The 17,132-nt window shown below is 35.8% G+C and overlaps 1 protein-coding gene across 6 annotated transcripts in view; it reads left to right on the top strand.

The window, feature by feature from the left end:
* ENOX1 (ecto-NOX disulfide-thiol exchanger 1) overlaps window positions 1-17,132 on the top strand; it is a 511,925-nt gene that overhangs the window by 255,812 nt on the left and 238,981 nt on the right. For all 6 annotated transcript variants that reach the window (XM_076009424.1, XM_076009420.1, XM_076009423.1 and 3 more), the window contains one exon: window positions 2,897-3,040. The gene's annotated coding sequence lies outside the window, so the exon portion shown is untranslated. The remainder of the gene's footprint in view (window positions 1-2,896; window positions 3,041-17,132) is intronic.

Genomic DNA, 17,132 nt, shown 5'->3' with positions numbered 1-17,132 from the left:
ACAAAGTAGCATGGCTTAGTGGGCCCTTGAAAAAGGAACGTATTCAGAGGGACTGTATGTTAAATCCATAGATGATGAGATTCCTTCCAAGCTTCTTTTGAATTAAATCAAGTCCGGAATGTAGGGGAAATAGAAATGTTCCTTAATATGATAACACATTTCCAAATGAATGATACAAAATCAAACAGTGTTTGTTTTCACTGCTTCTAGAGAATCACAGCCAACAGTACAGTACATCTTTCCATTAAACTTCCCAGAGTAAAAGGGCATATGGTTTCTGTCCACAGTGACAGACATATTTTCTTGAACAATGCCCAGGAAAGGTTGCATTGGAGATTTGAGTCTCAAGCCCTATGATTTAGATTTGAGGTTAAGTTTAAAATTGGCATGTCTAGAGCTTGCCAAGTTCCATTAAAAGCCATGGTGTCATTTCAGATTACAGTTGAACAGAACAGGACACTGTGGGGTAGAGTACCTCTCTTGGTAGCGATGCATGAATTTTCTTCTTTGTATCATTTCCTGGCTGCGTTGTTATGTTAGGTATCTGCTTTCACATCAGACCCTGGAAAAAATGTCTAATTTCACAGACCTATTCTTTTCCCTAAAGTTCCTCATTTTCTGGCTTTTCAATTATTATCAGAGGATTTCTGTAAAAGCCTAATCATGTGTGTTTGTTTAGTCATAGTGGATCTTAAATGCTCGCTTCCTCACTCAAGCCTTTTTTGTTCCCTTTGTGTCCCTAGAGACAGGATCTCATCTCCTCCGAAGCTTCAGAGCACTTTTCTCCTTAGTGATGTTACCCGTGATCTGTTATACAACAGTCCTTATATTTCATAACGTTCAGTGAGTTCTTACTATGTGCGCACATCTTCTAAATCTTCTAAACAACCTTTGAGGGAAGTGCATCTTGCACATGAGGCAGCTGAGGTTACAGAGTTTGAGTACCTTGCCTAAGGCCATACAGCCACTAAGTAATGAATCAGGGACACCCTCAGGCAGTCTGGTTCCAGATCCCATTCTTGTAAACACTTACTGGTATCACCATCTTATAGTTTCTGACATCCCACTACAAGACAGTGAGATGCTTGACTAAAAGACTGTCTTGCTTATTTCATTGTTACTGGAATTTTCCAACTTATTGATTCACTGATAAGTATCCAATAAATAGTGGCTCAGTGAATGCTTAAAAATTGCCATTGGAATTTTATGACAAAGGGGCCTGCTAGTTTAGGCATTTAACCTGAAACTTTGTTTTTGAGGGAGTGGAATGAAGAACACAGAATAGCTAGTATGTGAGGTTTTAAGGAGAGTTTCTATTCATTTTGCATTCCCGTCATTTAGGTTTAATTCTATGGTCCAAATGTTTTTTCCCTATTTTTTTGTCAAGCTCTCCTTTCTTCTTTTGTGCAAAGATAAACCAATTCTGCTTTTCTCTGTTCTTTTTTCTTTTTTTCCCCAGGTAATTTCCTAGGCTTTGGTCCATAGAACTTGAAAAACTATCCATCATTTTCCCCTGTTTCTCTATTTATGACTGAAGTTCCTGTTGCCAAAAATAAAATAAAATAAAAATTTTATTTTAATTTAATAAAAATTTTAAAAGTTATGTGTGACCTTCCTGGCTCCATCATTTTCAAGCCTTTCTGAGATACTTTCCTAGCGTAGTGTGGCCATGAGCTAACAGTTGTATGACTCAGACAAAAGTCTATGGCATTAAAAGCTGGTATTTTGAGGGAAATGTTGAAGTGCTTAGTTGGTGAGCAGTGACCCTGATATGCAATGTGAGCATTGGGGCTGGGACAGCTGGTGGGGGTAAACTGAGGGACCCTCTGTGTTGATACTGTAACCATCAGAAACATGGAGAAAATTGACTAACAATGAAAACAGAAACCTATGTAGAGCCCTCAGTCACCTTCAGCCATTAAGATGGATGTAGCCATAAGGAGGTACAGCAATCACTCAGTGACAGCCACAGAGGCTGTGGGCTTGGTTCCTAAATGCATCAGGAAAACTAAGTTTTCCCTTTCATGTGGACAGCAGAGGATCTCTGGGTCATGTGAGGGGCTGGAGGAAGATGAGAGGTTTGCATCACTAGTCTTAATAGAGTACTGCATACACGCACACCATGACAGAGGACAGCTCCTTGGTTTCCAACAAGTTCTCTTTCTTTGTGTAAGGAAGAAATGTGTGAGACAAAGTGCACTGCTTAAAGCTGGGTGTCTGCGGACCTGACTGAATAAGACAATATTTAATATAGAACAAAAGCAAATTAGGAAAGACAATTTCTTAATTTAGTAATATTTGAATTAGTTCAGTATACTGCAGTGTTATGTGTTCTCTTGTCAATTCTGTTTGTGAAATGTTTTTCTAAATCACCTGGAGTGAAATCAGGGAAACTACCTGCTCTGAGGCCTTTGGGCTTTGATAGATGCAGTTTCTAAGTCTGAGCTCAGCAGTCTGTGCCTTCGTCTTCTCATCTGTAGAACGGAGCCAGTACTATTCCAGTTGCAGGGCTGTTCAGATTAAAGATCCCATGTTTATTTACAAAGCCCCTTACAGCTGGTAGGCACTCAGTAAATACTGTCGCCACCTTTGTGTTCATACCCTGCCCACACTTCTTCAGTCCTCACCTCCTTAGGTAAGAGGAAAAGCAGAAGTTTGCTTCGTTAAAAAATACTCCTGACTTTTAGAAATTTCTAAATACAGTGCTGAAAGATTACTGTCCCACTTTGGCATTTATGAATAACAAGATTTCGGTACAAAACTAAAATAAATTAATTACTATCAGGCTGATAGTACCTGCAGGTGCTAATATAGCACTTTCTGACCACAATGGCTGGGCCAGGCAGTAATGGTACCTTGGACATTTCCTAATATTGTGCTTTGCTTTGCTTTGCAGAAGCCTCTGGTATGTCAGAGCCACACTGTCTTCCATGGGACTTCCTTTGTGACCAGCTTCCATTTAAAAGACTTTCATGAATACATTGTTTCAATCAAGTCCCTGAAGAACACATTTGTCCTCTGAGCTGCTGGCAGTTTCAAGGTTTGTGTTAGTTTTTTCATTCTCCTTACTGAAGGTATTAACTTTGAGGGTTATTTTTTTAAATGGATAATAGTCATACTCTATTTCAATTAGAACTCTGGAAGTAGATTTTACACATATTATAATCTTCTAATTTCATTGAACAATATAAATGAAATGAAATACCTTCTCGTATTTATTTGTGTATACTCTATGGGATATTATAAGGACATTAGAAATAAAATGTACCCTACATTGGTTTAAAACAAATTTTATTTCTGTATTCATAAATTCTAACTGAATAGATTCAATAAATTTGTATCAAGTGTCTACATATATCAGATTTTGTTAAGTACTTTCAATTATTTAAGACCTTGTGGATAAATTATATTTTGAAATGTGGATAAATTATATTTTGAAATATCGAAAATCAAAACTGCATTTGTCAATATGAACTAGTATTGTCATTATTATGACATTTTTCAAATTATAAAAATGAGTGGCCAGAATGTTTTCATTTAGTTCTACCAGGGGGTACTCACCCTATGATTTATAAATGATAGAATAGGGTTTGTATTATATATTAAAAGTTTGAAAAATTGCTAACAATATTGTTGCTTACTCAAGGAAAAAGCTTACTAGCAAAGCATGCGTTTCATTTTGGAAGTACATGTTTGCTGTTGAGATAGCACCAAGTAAAACACTTTTATTTTGAAGGTACTTTCTGTCAAACCTAACCAAAGGCTAACTTCAGTCTGTGCATCATTCATAGCTGGGAAAAGAAACAGGGTATAGGGTAAAGCTTGGTACATTGAGTGGACAGAAACTAAATGAAGAGCAAAGGAGAAGGAACACAGTACTTTCTAGCCTGACACATCTTCTCCCACAGGCATTTATTTCATTTTGTGGTACTTTTATTCTGTCCACAGTGACAAATGTTTTCTCCCTTAATAGCCCTTTACTGCAGTTTTGCTTTTTTTTTTTTTTTTTTTTTATTTCTGCTGAGAGTCAAAGTAGATGTTACTGTACTGCTGGGCTAGATTCCAGTTTCCCCACTGCACCCTTGGTTGTTAGGCCTCGTGATTAACTGACATTGAAGCGTGAGGTAGGCCATGGACTGGGGGTAGGGCAGATGGAGGTTGTGCCTCCACCCTCAACTCTCCAGTTTGTCAATTTGGTAGGATGTCACAGTGTGTCGGAACCTAATAACTGTATCCATAGAAACAGAAGTGCTAGAAAGGACTTGAGAAGTTACTTAAATGCTCCTCCCTAGTCTACAAGCAAGATTCCACATGAATTGTCTGAAACCAATAAGAATCTGTTTTCTAACTTTCATATCCAGTGTACCCAGGGATCCAGTTTCCTTTTTAAAAAAATTTTTTTAATTGTGGTTAAAAAAAAAAAAAAGCAAAACAAAATCTACTATTTAACAAATTTTTAAGTACATAATATGTTATTGTTAACTATATGCACATTATTATACGCAAATCCTCACAACCTTTTCATCTTGCATGACTTGAAATTCTATGTGTTGAAAAGCAACTCCCCATTTCCCCTCCCTTCAGCTCCTGGCAACTACCATTCTACCTTCTTATTCTTTATTTTAAACATGAAACGGTGTTGAATTTTGTCAAATGCTTTTTCTATATTGATAGTTGCTTGCTGATCATTGCAGGAGGACTTCCCAGGACTGCTGGCCCATTTTCTGCATGTTGCCCTGGTTCCTGAAACACTCTAGTTTTCTTTTGCCCCTGGATTGAGGTCAGACTGAGCATTATTTGCCCACTTTAGCATAGGTGCGTACACACACACACACACACACACACACACACACACACACACACACTTGCTCTAACTGCAAGTCTAATGCAAATTCTGTCCCCTCCTTTGATCCCTTATCTTGTTTTTATTTCTTTTTCTATGGAAAGAGAAAATATATTGGTCAGAGTCCACCCATATCATCGTAGTCTCAGTTCTTAAATCATTCTTTTTCTTTTGGGGGGAGATTAAGACCATTTAAAAATTTTTTCCTATAAAATTGTATAATCTAAAATGTTACTTATCCTCACAATTCTTTGCTGAGTCTTATAAGTTCCTTACATTTCACTTAAGTTTAAGAGTCTAGACAAGTTGAAGGAGCATTAAAAATCACCTATTGATATTTCTCCATCAGGGCTTATTGGCATTTTAAGTGGGACAGTTCTTTGTGATGAAAGATTATTCCATGCATGTCTGCATATATAATAATCCTGGTTCTGAGGAACCAAAGGCCAAGAGTCCCACCACCCCTCAGTCATTGTTACAACCAGATTCAAACTTTCCTTCCCACATCCCTGCAGAGGAATTCTGTGATTGCCTAGACCCCAAACTCCTCACTTAATAGTTGACAGGTCTGAACTGGCAGAGTTGAGAGCAGGGTGCAGCTGGTCCCAGCCCCTCTATGTAACTCTGGGTGCCATTCTCCTTCCATGCTATCATACATCTACTCTGAGCTTACATTTATTTTTCAGCTGTCTAGAAACACACTAACATGCACTTATGGATGGGTGGACTCTTTCGAAGAACCAGAAATTCTAGTTTGGTGTTTAAAGGAGATCATTTTTGTTTCGTATAGGAACTTGGATTAGGGAAAGGTACTATTAGAACTCAGTATAGGAGATGGCAGAGAGAGGACAGCTCTGGGGATAGAGGGAAGCAGTGGGGCTGAGGTCACAAAGGCTGAGGTCAGGTACCAAGTGGAAGGGGTTGAAAATATGAAATCTGAGGGAAGACTGAGAAAAAGGTAAGTAATGAAGTATTATTCTTTTCATTTGCTTTTCACCAAGCACCCTAGTTTCAACTCTCTGCTCTAGGCCACAGGCTTCCTCAGAAATGCAAGGATCAGTTTATGGGGAGCCCAAGAGGTGCTTGCTTCTGGCTTAACCTCCCTTTCCCTTCAGTCCAACATCCTTTACCTCACTCCCCTGCTGTGTGGTCAGCTTCTCTGCCTTCTCCCTCACCTGTCTGTCCCAGGCTCCCAGTTTGTTTTTCATGCATCTGGAATGTGAGGAAATGGCAACTTCTCTCTCTCTCCTGATCCTTCCAAAGGCTCAAGTAAAGTTATAAATTTAAAGGCGAAGACAGACACAATTGATCTTTGGGAAATTTCTTCCCCCAAAAGCTTTGCTAAGGCTCTTATCTCTTGAGACTTTTACCATAATATGGGTACAGTTTCTCCATGGAAAATCAAATTCTCATGCATGCGTATTTTCTTTGGGTGTAAGGTAAGAAATCATTAAGTATATGGATTATTTAATAACAAAATGATAATTCAGGAGTTAAAGTTACAGTTTTAAGTAGGGGTGTTTCAGTTTTTATAGTGGGATTATACTTAATATCTGCTTTAGCTTCCACAAAATACACAAAGTAGAGAGTTGAAAATGAGAACTGGACTAACGGAGCCTTTTCTTTGCTTTCTAGTAAAATGAGAAATCCTGTGTGATATTATGTATCATCTATAAAAAGGCTACTTTTATGGGGATAGAAAAAAATAATATCAAAAGACTTCCATTATCTTATGTTATTTAATTATTTAAAGCTTTATGACTGAGTTCCTGAGTCAGGTTTTTAAAACATGGGATTTTCCTGTCTTGTCTTCTTTTGTGCGTAGGACATCAAGTTATATTTGGCTTCTCAGAATTTCTCATTTCCTGAAATGCACTACTAGCTCTATAAACATGGAAGAATAAATATTAGCCTTATGAGAACATGTTCCTCTGCTAGTTGAAAAATAGCATATAATAAAAAATACAAGGATGTAATATTGAAAATTATAGACCAATATGCCCTCTTATTGTGGGTGTATATCTAATCCTCATGCATGGAGACTATTTTTTCAGACAAATGCATGCTGTGTAATACCACTTGTGTCTGTGATTTATTTCTACCCCTTATATTTAATAATATATCTCAAGTGACTCTTGCCTCACTAGTAAAATGTTTCAGGCTTATTTTCCATTATGATTTTTAAAAAATCCTCTCTGGCTCATTGCCATTAATTCTAAGAATTACACATGATCCAAAATTAATAAAATGTTAGTAGGTTTCCTTCCTGCTGGAGGCCCCCTAGCACCCAGTGAATGAGCTCTTTGGGAATTATATTAGAAAATGTTAATTGGCAATTTTGAAAGAAAAGAAAGTCTTTGTGAGGAGCTCAAAAATAAAATGTTAACTGTGGTCCTACACAGCTAATCAACACTCATAAGTGTGCAAATTATTATTCCAAAACCCAGGCTCTAATCATACATTTGTAGAAATAGTGAAAATGTGGCATCCATTAATTGTGTCCCTTAAACCTTACATTAACACCCCATAAGGAAGAGAAAGAATAACCCACGTGAATATGAGTTGAAACACTGTTTTAAAGCTAGAAGACTGATATAATTTGGATATTTGGCCTCTCCAAATCTCATCTTGAAATTCCATCCCCAGTGTGGAGGAGTGGCCTGCTGCGAGTTATTTGGGTCTTGGGGGGCAGATCCTTCATGAATGGCTTTGGGCCCTCCCCAAGGTAATGAGTGAGTTCTGGCTTTACTAGTTCACATGAGAGTCAGTTGTTTAAAGGAACCTGGTACCACCTCCTCCCTCTCTCTTGCCCCTTCTCATGCCATATGACACTTCTGCTACTCTTTGCTTTCTACCTTGATCAAAAGTTCCCTGAAGCCCTCACCAGAAGCAGATGCTGGCGCAGCCTGCAGAGCCATGAGCCAAATAAACCTCTTTACTTTATGAATTACCCAGTCCTGGGTATTCCTTTATAGTGATGCAAAACAGACTAACATAAGGACTCAATATAATTAGGTTCAGATAATTAACTTCTATCTGGAAATGACCACCCATTTGCCAAAAGTGCCACTGACTTCTCATATTAAGGACAATCTTTTTTCTACATGAACTTTCCATCATTCCTATTTCTGAAGGTGGAAAATAATCAGCCTTATATATTCCCATCTCAGAAGCAAGAAAATTAGACTTATTGGAACAGTTCCTTCTAATTGTCTCAATGTCTGCAGTTTTCTTTTTTAACAAGAAATTTCAAAATATATATTCATTTTTATTATGAAATACCTTAAACCTACAGAAAAGAATAAAGCTGATGTATCTACCCCATATTTTAAAATGTTGATACTACCATATTTGCTTCAGATCTCTAACTTTTACAGTTAAAAAAAACCCTACCATTCTTCCTACTTTCCCCTTTCCAGAGGTAGTATTAATATAACAAGGATATTGTACATTATTCCATTTGTTATATATATGCATAATTAATATGTCTGTTTATATATATATATACAGTATTATTTTTAAGTTTACATAGATGGGATCGTGCTGAATATATGCCTTTAAAATTGTTTTTTCTCAACACTAATTTTTTTAGAATTATCTCTGTTAACAGATGCAGGTCTGGCTCATTCGTAGTAGTTAATTGTATGGTTTTCCACAAATGAAGTATGTTCAGCTTTTCATGACAGAACATTTACCAGTCTTTTGCTTTTTCTGGACAGTCATCTGCCTGCACCCATCTCATCTTTCACAGCAGACATGTGAGTTTACTATTCTATAGGCTGTAGTGGAATAGGCCCTTGGGAAATATCTGTTCTTTACATTCTACTACAACATCTTTTATTTCCTTCCTGTCAACAAAGTTTCTGTTTTGTTTTGTTGTTTCTCTTAAATGTACCTCTATGCTTTTCTATTGATTTTTCCATGAGCAGTTTCTAATGTGGCTTTACCAGTTCCATCTCAATCAAGTACAGTTGTGTCTGAAGAGTTAAGAACTGACCAAAAAAATAGAGCAAAGACAAACTAGAGACAGCAAAAGAAGGAAAAAGTGGTTATTTCCTGCCCTTAGCTTCTGAGACTCAATTGGTGTCCAGGAGAGAGACTTTCTGAAGTACATTTGCACATTCTTTTACACTCCATTATCTTGGAGGGCACCTTGTATTAGAGGCCTTTTCTCTTCCATTAGAGCAGGAAAAAAATTCCCTTTTGTCTCATTTCATGAGAACGTTAGAAAAATGTGCATGAGTTTTTAAAAGTTTGGTATATTGTGAAAGATTTCAGATCTATCTCAAATGTTTTCTTAGTGTTTGGTACCTTCACAAAATGGGAGCTATCAAAAATTATCAAATGAGTATATATTTGTATTTTTTTGGTAGACTTTAGGGTTGTTCTATGGAACATTTTGCCTAGTGTGTGCTAAATATTTTTTGAGTAATTGAATGAATAAACAAAATAATAAATATTTGTACAGGTTATATTCTAGTAATAAATATTTGTAGAGGTTATGTGCTCATTTGACTTGGAGATATGTTAAATTTTCTATTAATCATCTTTCATCTATTGGACCACTTATGTCAACACTTGACCTCCTGTGACTAAAAAACTGAGATCTATAAACAAAGGGAAGATCAGAGTTAACTGAGAGCATCAATTTCTAAGAAGTACTCAAATTAAAGTCTGTGTTTAGGATTCCTAGCTTATTTAGGACCCTAAAAAAGTATCCTCTACATTAAAATTTTAAGAACTGTATGTCTTTAAGTTTAGACTATTCTCAAATTCTGTTCTTATTTTGCTATTTTAAGAGAGTAAAGCTTTTTTTTTTGGGTCAATTATATTTTTGTATATGATCGTAGGCTCAGCCAGTTGCCACCACTAAAAATACACAACATAAAACATTTAAGAGTAAAAGCAATTATTTCTAAAACTGATATCGTTTTTCCTGTATTCAGTCATTGCTCTTTTAAATTATTTATTCCCTTCCAGATACTGGAAATTATTAGACTTCCAGTCTAATGATCTTACCACTTTTCCAAATGTAATTTTCTATGTAAAAAGATTAATTACTAATCCTTTGGTTTTCTTTAGCAACGCTCTGGTCTTTTCTGAAAGTCAAGTTTGTAGGGTTTCCCCATTCTTAATCTTCATTTTTGTTGTATATGATAGAATTCTGCTAAGCTAAGATTTGTGCCAGTTTTAGTTTTCAGCAGACTTTTGTAACGGAGCGTAAGTCCTCAGAAAGTAGAATTTCCGTCAGAAATGTTGGCACACATTCCCTATCGCTGCCCCGCTGGCCGTCACCACACTGCTTAGACTGTCATGGGTGTGTGGAATCAGCAGGGTAGCTTTTCAGGCTTGGCTCACAGATGTTTTTAAATAGAAACTGTTCTGTGGTAGCACTGATATTTTCAATATAAGGTTATTAGTGCTATTTTCTTAGCAGTAAACTTGTTATATTTATCAATATCCATCATCATGATAGATCTGATGTCCTTGGGTTCGCATTTGGCACATTTATTTAAAAATGTGGTAGAATTCCAACAAATTATAAACTCTCTATTTCCAGTAGATTTACTTTAGGAAATCAAATAGCTGTTCTGTCAATCTGTCTGCCTCCAAGTTATCGCATGGGGACTCAGCTCAAATTACCAACGATCTACAGCCTTCCTTGCCTTCCTCTCCCTTCTCTGTAGGCTCATTCTCTTAGGAGCTGGAGGGGAGCCACTGGGTTTCAATGCCAGCCAAGACCAAGCTGCAGAGGAATGTGAGAAAACATGTCTAGTAATAGGCCTGATGTAATCCTTCTACATTTTATTTCCTTCCCTCCCTCCCTTCTTCCCCTCCTCCCTTCCTCTCTCCCTCCCTCCTTTCCTCCTTTCCTTCTTTCCTTCCTCTCCTCTCCTCTCCTCTCCTCTCCTCTCCTCCCTTCCCCTCCCCTCCCCTCCCCTCCCCTCTCCTCTCCTCTCCTCTCTTCTCCTCTCCTCTCCTCCTCTTCTTCTTCTTCTTTTTTTTTCTCTCTCTCTGTTTCTTTCTATAGGGTCTTTCTCTATTGCCTGGGCTGAAGTACAGTGGCATCATCATAGTTTACTGTAACCTCAAATTCCTGGGCCCAAGTGATCTCCCTGCCTCAGCTGCCTGAGTAGTTGGGACTATAGGTAGGCACCACCACACCCAGCTAGTTTTTCTACTTTTTTGTAGAGACAAGGTCTCACTACGTTGCTCAGGCTGGTCTCCAACTCCTGGCCTCAGCAGTCCTCCTGCCTCGACATCCCAAAGTGCTAGGATTACAGGTGTGAGCCACCACACCTGGCCTTTTCTTTTCTTTTTATGTCAGGGTCCATGTGAATTTTTTTCAGAAAGTAATAATTAGACCACTTATGGTTTGGCAGGAAGCAGATTGGTCATGATGTTGCATTATAGATTTTTAAAATAAAATTTGACAAAGTTCTATTAAAATTTGAAATGAAACAGAGAGGAGTTAAAAAAAAAAACCACAAAAGACAAAAACTAAGTGTGGTTCTTAATTCCAGTTAAAGGATCAACAACTTAATAAATTGAAACCTAAATTTGAATTCTCTAATAGAGAAACAGTTATCCAAAATGTAAAGATAAGCAGTGCATTATTCCCTGAAGTGTGGAGTAGACAAAATTAGATTAACAAGTTTAGGCAAAAACCAAAGCTGATAAGTGTTAGGAACTTGGGAAAATCTTAAACTTCAAGTGTGCTCTTAATACTTGAGACATAGACATATATAATTAAGGACAAAGAGTCTCACAGATGCTTGTGTAAGAGATACAATTAATATAAGGAAGCCTCCCTAATTAGGGTGAACTAAGGAGAGAGTACACTTGTTGGGATTATGTCATGTTTCATTTCAAGGGCAGTTGTACACTCTCAAGCAAATATAGTAATACAAGCTTGTGGCTGATGAAAACCACAACAACAAAAATCCTCTCTGTCCTGTTTCATGAGTCCCTGATTTCCGCTAACTGTTTTATTCTGGGATGATACACACTGGGAAGAATTACAAATGTTTGGCCTTTTACCATCCTGAGCAACTTGTATTAATTTAGAAAGCCTGAAGTCAGTAGTAAACTTAATTGGAATACAGGTCTTCTAATACACTTCTTGGACAAATGTATTACTGTTTAAATTGAAAGACTGTTTTAAGATTGCAGATGTATTGTTGGTATAGCCTAGAAAGATGATTTCCAAGTGACTGAATATTTTCTTTTACATATAGAATTTTATTTCCTCTTAACAGTGAGGTCTTCCTCAAGGGGAAGAACAATAAGACATTAAAAGTGCAGGGCACCTGACTTAGAGATTATGTCTCTACTCAGAGAGAGAGGTAAGGGAGTGCAGACGTCCCAGCATCCTTAGCATGGGTAAGATAAGGGGAGGAAAAGATAAGGACTAAGAAGGGTGATTGCTGACCAGCTTTCTCTTCCCTATTGTCCCAGAATTTGGCATGTGGCCAGTGTTTCTTTAATTTTATCTTTAGCTTCCATAGATAGCACACAGTTCGAGTGTGTATGCTGGAGGTAAGAGAGGGAGTTCCTTTTTAAATAGACACAAGGGAACTACATATTTTTATGAAAAAGACATTTTTCTAAACTCTTTCCTAAAATATGAATAACACTTGAATAAATACTATAGGCAAAATTTTCCAGATAAAATTTCTGAGATCATTTCCACTCACTTTAAATTTTTCACACACACAAAGACTGTTATTTACTGAACAATGGCATCACTGTTAGAAATTCCATCCTAAATTTTAGCAGAGAATGTATAATTCTCTACCACCACCAAAGATGAGCTAAGGGAATGGAATGCACTTTTCATGTAAGTCAAAAGAATTTTGGATGTTTGTTTGAAGGGAGTAAGTTATCTTAACTGATTGATCACAGTCAGTTACAGATTGAACTCCTTGTTCTACTCTTTCACCCCTTATCACTACTGCACTTGACTAGTCATATAAATAAAATAAAGAATGTTTTGTTTTAAAATTTGGACTGTTAAAAGTCCATTAACAGTAGTTTCTTAGAATTATCACAAGTATATACACTTGACAAGCAAAAGGATGGCAGTCATAAGAAGATGAAACAATTAATTTTCAACATTCTGGAGCTCAGTTTTCTCATCAGAAACATAACTATGTTGAAAGTAATAGATATTATGTTAAAAAATTCTACTTACATTGAAAATATCTACTTATAAAAATAATACAAGCCCTATAGAAAATATAATTTATAAAAGCCTATTTTCACTTATGTGTTTCTTTAGCAAAGTAAGACATATACCATGTAAGAAATTCTGCTACTTTTTCCCCCCTATCTTAGAGTTCCTGTCATTTGAGAAAATATGCTGTTGCTTAATCTATTGGTTGAAAATGCTAAACTTGTATTTGTGAAATGAATATTGAAAAGGGGGATGGCAGGATATAAATAGTATTAACCTTTCGTTATATGGCACTTAGAACATTTTTTCTTCTAAAATTACCTTACCCAGCTTCATTTTGCTAAGGTCCTGGAAGGTGTGCATAGTGCTTGGCTCATCTTAGGCCATGATTTAAATGTTTGCTGAACAAATAAATAAGAAAATTAATTAAAGGTAGCTTACAAAGGTGAGTTTCCAAAAATCCCATAACTTCAGTGGGCTTAATACCAGATGGGAAGGGCGTTGGAGATGTAGTACTCCACATTCTCCTTTTATGCTTGGTCTCCAAGGCCCCGCTCTATTTATTACTGTGGCATCTGGCAGCCTTGCTTTTCTGGGCCCCACATGCTTCATGCCGTGTGTTAGCATTTTCCTGGAATGAAAGTCAAGGAAATACCATTTCTAAAAATATGCTTTATGGGTTTTTAAAAAATATAATATTTCCTTTCTACTAGCTCATTCACTTAGGGATCCTAATAAGTGGTATTCATATGTAGAAAAAAAATCATAGTGAATCTGATTTTGTCCATGCAACAAACATTACAATTCTTTTAACAAAGTGTGCAAACATTATCCTCTTCTGTTTCTAAGAAATTTTATTTTTTGTGAGTTTATGACCATAGATACTCTATGCTTACTAAAAATAGTAGGTATAACATTTACTTAGTGCTTACTTATACCAGGAACAGTTCTTTACATATATTAGCAAGTATAGTCCTTTAACAATCTTATATAGTAGATATTATTTATATTTTATAAATGAGGAATTTAGGCTTAGATTACTTATTTATTTAAGAAACGTGGCTAGTAACTTATGAAGCTGGGATTGCTTTCTCCTTTTTTTTCCTTTTAGTTATTTTTTATTGTGAAAGACTCCATTTTAAAGGATTTATTTTCCAACATTTTACTATGAAAATGCTTAACCATGCAGAAAAGTTGAAATAAATTTAGAGTGAACACTCATATACCCACCACTGTGCATCATTCTATCCCTCTATCCATCCATGAATCCATCTTATTTTTGGACACATTTCAAAGTAAGTTGTAGACATCATTATATTTCCCCCTAAATACTTCAGCATGTCTGTTATTACCAGAATTCAAATTTTGTTTATGATTTCCTTTTTTGGAGATAAAACTGACATGTTACAAAATGCACAAGTTTTATGAATGAATCACCATGTGTTCTGATAAGTCTGTACATTTGTTCCACTGAAATCCATGTTACCCTAGAAAGTTCCTTCTGGCCCCTTCCCAGTAAATTCCCACCCTACCCAGAGTAAATCAATTCTTGTTCTAGAACCTTATTTAAATAGAAACACGCTATGTATTCTTTTGTGTCAGACTCCTTTCACATAGCATAATGTTTTTGAGATTAATCTGTCCTTGAGTTTATTGGTAGTTCTTATCTGTATATTACTGAGTGGTATTCCATTTTAAAGTTTGTTTGTCTATTCCTCCATGTTCTGACTAGTATGAATGGGCTTCTATGAACATTCTTGAAAAAGTGTTTTTGTGGACAGAAGTATTCATTTCTATTAGGTCAATATCTAAAGTATAATTGTGGTCATAGGTAGGTGCTGGTTTAGTTTTAGAAGAAATTGCCAGATCTAGTTGTTTACATTCCCACCAACAATATATGAGAGTTTTAGTTGTTTCACATCCCCACCCATGTTTGATGCTGTCAAGTTTTTTAATTTTAGCCAATTTGGTGGATTTGTAGTGGTATTTCATTATGATCTAATATGCATTTTCCTTGATGACTAATATGTTGAAATTATTTTCATATGCTCTGGTCATTCATATTTGTAATTTCCTTTGTAACGTGTTCATTAAAATAATTGTCCCATTTTTATATTAGGTTGTTTGTATTTTCATTATTGAGGTGTGGAGTTCTTTATATGTATGAACCATATATGAAAATGTATGCATAAAAATATAGACCAGTATTTTATCAGCTATATATTTTACAAGCAATTCCCTTTTAATCTGTACCTTGCCCATTCATTCCCTTAATGCCTCTTTTGAGGAGAAGTTTTAAATTTTCAGGTCTAATTTATCAGGGATTTTTTTTTTTTTTTTTTTTTTTTTTGAGACAGAGTCTTGCTTTGTTGCCCAGGCTAGAGTGAGGGCCATGGCATCAGCCTACCTCACAGCAACCTCAAACTTCTCGGCTCAAGCAATTCTTCTGCCTCAGCCTCCCAAGTAGCTGGGACTACAGGCATGTGCCACCATGCCCAGCTAATTTTTTCTATATATATTAGTTGGCCAGTTAATTTCTTTCTATTTATAGTAGAGACGGGGTCTCGCTCTTGCTCAGGCTGGTTTCGAACTCCTGACCTCCAGTGATCCTCCAGCCTTGGCCTCCCAGAGTGCTAGGATTACAGGCGTGAGCCACCATGCCCAGCCATATCAGGGATTTTTTTTTTCTTTCATGGTTATTTTTTTCTGTATCATGTCTAAAAAAACGTCATCCCTAAGCAAAAAAAATATCTATATATAGATATAGATATAGATATGTATGTATATGATTTCTTTGAAAAGCTTTATAGCTTTAGCTTTTATGTTTGAATTTATGATCCATATTGAATTAACTTTTATTTATTGTATGAGGGCAGGTTAGAGCCTTTTTATGTTTTCTAAATGGACATTTAATTCTTCCAGCACTATTTGAAGTTTTTTCTTTCTCCATTGGAATTCCTTCTATTGTGCTCAAAAATCAAATGACCATACAAGTGTACATCTGTTTCTGAGCTCTCTGCTCTGTTCCATTGATTTTGTAGCTCTTTATGCCAGTACCACACTACACTGATTTCCGTAGCTTTATAGTATGTCTTCAAGTCAAATGGTTTATAAGCCCTCCATTTTTTGTGCTTTCTTTACAAAATTGGTTTTGATATTCTAGTTCCTATAAAATTTTAGATCGATTTTAGAATTACTTTACTGGTTTCCAAGAAATCAGCTGGGTGGGATTATGATTCAGAATATATTGATTCTTGGGGTCAATTTCAAAAGAATTGGCATCACATCAATATTGAGCCTTCTAAAATCTATCAGCATACACTCTCTCTCCACTTATATAGGTCTTTAATATCTCTCAGCAAATTGTAGTTTTTGTATAAAAGTCTTAATACCTATTGATATACTTATTACTAAGAATTTTATTTTTTAATATTGTAGATAGAATTTAAATTTTTGATTTTTCAATGGTTTCTTGCTAATATGTGAAACTACAATTTTAGTATTATCCTGATACCAAGACCTGACAAAGAAATAACAAGAAAAGAAACTGTAGACCAGTATTCTTTATGAATATAGATAGAAAAATCTTCAACATACTACCAGCAAATTGAATACAGCAACATAAAAAAAGGATTATACACCATGACCAAGTGGGATTTACCCCAGGAATGCAAGGTTACTGCAACATTTAGAAACTAATCAATATAATCACTATATTAATAAAACTAAATAAAAACTAATCACTATATTAATAAAATAAAAGACAAAAACCATACAATCATCCCAATAGCCATAGAAAAAGCATTTAACAAAATCCCTTTCATGGGAAATACACCAAACAAATTAGGAACATAAGGAAACTTTCTCACCCTGATAACGGGCATCTATGAAAAACCCACAACTAACATTATAATTATTGATGAAAGACTGAAAGTTTTCCACTAAGATTAGGAAGAAGATAGATTTCCAGTTTAGTTACTTCTTGTCAGTAATATACTGGACAATGTAGCCTAGGAAATTAGGCAAGAAAAATATATAAAATGCATCTTAATTGGAAATGAAGAAATAAAACAAACTTTATTTGCAGATGAAATGGTCTTATATAGAGAAAAT

The sequence above is a fragment of the Microcebus murinus genome, chromosome 13 (assembly GCF_040939455.1).
Source record: "Microcebus murinus isolate Inina chromosome 13, M.murinus_Inina_mat1.0, whole genome shotgun sequence".
In the NCBI taxonomy this organism is placed as follows: Eukaryota; Metazoa; Chordata; class Mammalia; order Primates; family Cheirogaleidae; genus Microcebus; species Microcebus murinus.
This window is presented reverse-complemented; position numbering and strand designations above follow the sequence as displayed.